This window comes from Oncorhynchus kisutch, linkage group LG14, assembly GCF_002021735.2.
Source record: "Oncorhynchus kisutch isolate 150728-3 linkage group LG14, Okis_V2, whole genome shotgun sequence".
Lineage (NCBI taxonomy): Eukaryota > Metazoa > Chordata > Actinopteri > Salmoniformes > Salmonidae > Oncorhynchus > Oncorhynchus kisutch.
Window position 1 is genome coordinate 79,142,218 of NC_034187.2, and position 3,446 is coordinate 79,145,663.

Below are 3,446 nucleotides of genomic sequence, written 5' to 3' on the forward strand. Positions count from 1 at the left end.
ACCGCTACAGAGTCAATGTGGAGGCTATATACAGGGGGTACCGGTACAGAGTCAATGTGGAGGCTTTATACAGGGGTACCGGTACAGAGTCAATGTGGAGGCTATATACAGGGGTACCGCTACAGAGTCAATGTGGAGGCTATATACAGGGGGTACCGCTACAGAGTCAATGTGGAGGCTATATACAGGGGGTACCGCTACAGAGTCAATGTGGAGGCTATATACAGGGGTACCGGTACAGAGTCAATGTGGAGGCTATATACAGGGGGTACCGCTACAGAGTCAATGTGGAGGCTATATACAGGGGTACCGGTACAGAGTCAATGTGGAGGCTATATACAGGGGGTACCGGTATAGAGTCAATGTGGAGGCTATATACAGGGGGTACCGCTACAGAGTCAATGTGGAGGCTATATACAGGGGTACCGGTACAGAGTTAATGTGGAGGCTATATACAGGGGGTACCGGTACAGAGTCAGTGTGGAGGCTATATACAGGGGTACCGGTACAGAGTCAGTGTGGAGGCTATATACAGGGGTACCGGTACAGAGTCAGTGTGGAGGCTTTATACAGGGGTACCGGTACAGAGTCAATGTGGAGGCTATATACAGGGGTACCGGTACAGAGTCAATGTGGAGGCTATATACAGGGGGTACCAGTACAGAGTCAATGTGGAGGCTATATACAGGGGGTACCGGTACAGAGTCAATGTGGAGGCTATATACAGGGGGTACCGGTACTGAGTCAATGTGGAGGCTTTATACAGGGGGTACCGGTACTGAGTCAATGTGGAGGCTTTATACAGGGGGTACCGGTACTGAGTCAATGTGGAGGCTTTATACAGGGGGTACCGGTACTGAGTCAATGTGGAGGCTGTATACAGGGGGTACCGGTACAGAGTCAATGTGGAGGCTATATACAGGGGGTACCGGTACAGAGTCAATGTGGAGGCTATATACAGGGGGTACCGGTACAGAGTCAATGTGGAGGCTTTATACAGGGGTACCGCTACAGAGTCAATGTGGAGGCTATATACAGGGGGTACTGGTACAGAGTCAATGTGGAGGCTATATACAGGGGGTACCGGTACAGAGTCAATGTGGAGGCTATATACAGGGGGTACTGGTACAGAGTCAATGTGGAGGCTATATACAGGGGGTACCGGTACAGAGTCAATGTGGAGGCTATATACAGGGGTACCGGTACAGAGTCAATGTGGAGGCTGTATACAGGGGGTACCGGTACAGAGTCAATGTGGAGGCTATATACAGGGGGTACTGGTACAGAGTCAATGTGGAGGCTTTATACAGGGGTTCCGGTACAGAGTCAATGTGGAGGCTATATACAGGGGGTACCGGTACAGAGTCAATGTGGAGGCTATATACAGGGGTACCGGTACAGAGTCAATGTGGAGGCTATATACAGGGGGTACTGGTACAGAGTCAATGTGGAGGCTGTATACAGGGGGTACCGGTACAGAGTCTATGTGGAGGCTGTATACAGGGGTACTGGTACAGAGTCAATGTGGAGGCTGTATACAGGGGGTACCGGTACAGAGTCTATGTGGAGGCTGTATACAGGGGTACTGGTACAGAGTCAATGTGGAGGCTGTATACAGGGGGTACCGGTACAGAGTCAATGTGGAGGCTATATACAGGGGTACTGGTACAGAGTCAATGTGGAGGCTATATACTGGGGGTACTGGTACAGAGTCAATGTGGAGGCTATATACAGGGGGTACCGGTACAGAGTCAATGTGGAGGCTATATACAGGGGGTACCGGTACAGAGTCAATGTGGAGGCTATATACAGGGGTACTGGTACAGAGTCAATGTGGAGGCTATATACAGGGGTACCGGTACAGAGTCAATGTGGAGGCTATATACAGGGGTACCGGTACAGAGTCAATGTGGAGGCTATATACAGGGGGTACCGGTACAGAGTCAATGTGGAGGCTATATACAGGGGGTACCGGTACAGAGTCAATGTGGAGGCTATATACAGGGGGTTACAGTACAGAGTCAATGTGGAGGCTATATACAGGGGGTACCGGTACAGAGTCAATGTGGAGGCTGTATACAGGGGGTACCGGTACAGAGTCAATGTGGAGGCTATATACAGGGGGTACCGGTACAGAGTCAATGTGGAGGCTATATACAGGGGGTACCGGTACAGAGTCAATGTGGAGGCTATATACAGGGGGTACCGGTATAGAGTCAATGTGGAGGCTATATACAGGGGGTACCGGTACAGAGTCAATGTGGAGGCTATATACAGGGGTACCGGTACAGAGTCAATGTGGAGGCTATATACAGGGGGTACCGGTACAGAGTCAATGTGGAGGCTATATACAGGGGTACCGGTACAGAGTCAATGTGGAGGCTATATACAGGGGTACCGGTACAGAGTCAATGTGGAGGCTATATACAGGGGGTACCGGTACAGAGTCAATGTGGAGGCTATATACAGGGGGTACCGGTACTGAGTCAATGTGGAGGCTATATACAGGGGGTACCGGTACTGAGTCAATGTGGAGGCTATATACAGGGGGTACCGGTACTGAGTCAATGTGGAGGCTATATACAGGGGTACCGGTACAGAGTCAATGTGGAGGCTATATACAGGGGGTACCGGTACAGAGTCAATGTGGAGGCTATATACAGGGGGTACCGGTACAGAGTCAATGTGGAGGCTATATACAGGGGGTACCGGTACTGAGTCAATGTGGAGGCTATATACAGGGGTACCGGTACAGAGTCAATGTGGAGGCTATATACAGGGGGTACCGGTACAGAGTCAATGTGGAGGCTATATACAGGGGGTACCGGTACAGAGTCAATGTGGAGGCTATATACAGGGGGTACCGGTACAGAGTCAATGTGGAGGCTATATACAGGGGGTACCGGTACAGAGTCAATGTGGAGGCTGTATACAGGGGGTACCGGTACAGAGTCTATGTGGAGGCTGTATACAGGGGGTACCGGTACAGAGTCAATGTGGAGGCTATATACAGGGGGTACTGGTACAGAGTCAATGTGGAGGCTGTATACAGGGGGTACCGGTACAGAGTCAATGTGGAGGCTATATACAGGGGGTACCGGTACTGAGTCAATGTGGAGGCTATATACAGGGGGTACCGGTACTGAGTCAATGTGGAGGCTATATACAGGGGGTACCGGTACTGAGTCAATGTGGAGGCTATATACAGGGGGTACCGGTACAGAGTCAATGTGGAGGCTATATACAGGGGGTACCGGTACAGAGTCAATGTGGAGGCTATATACAGGGGGTACCGGTACAGAGTCAATGTGGAGGCTGTATACAGGGGGTACCGGTACAGAGTCAATGTGGAGGCTGTATACAGGGGGTACCGGTACAGAGTCTATGTGGAGGCTGTATACAGGGGGTACCGGTACTGAGTCTATGTGCGGGGGCACTGATTAGTC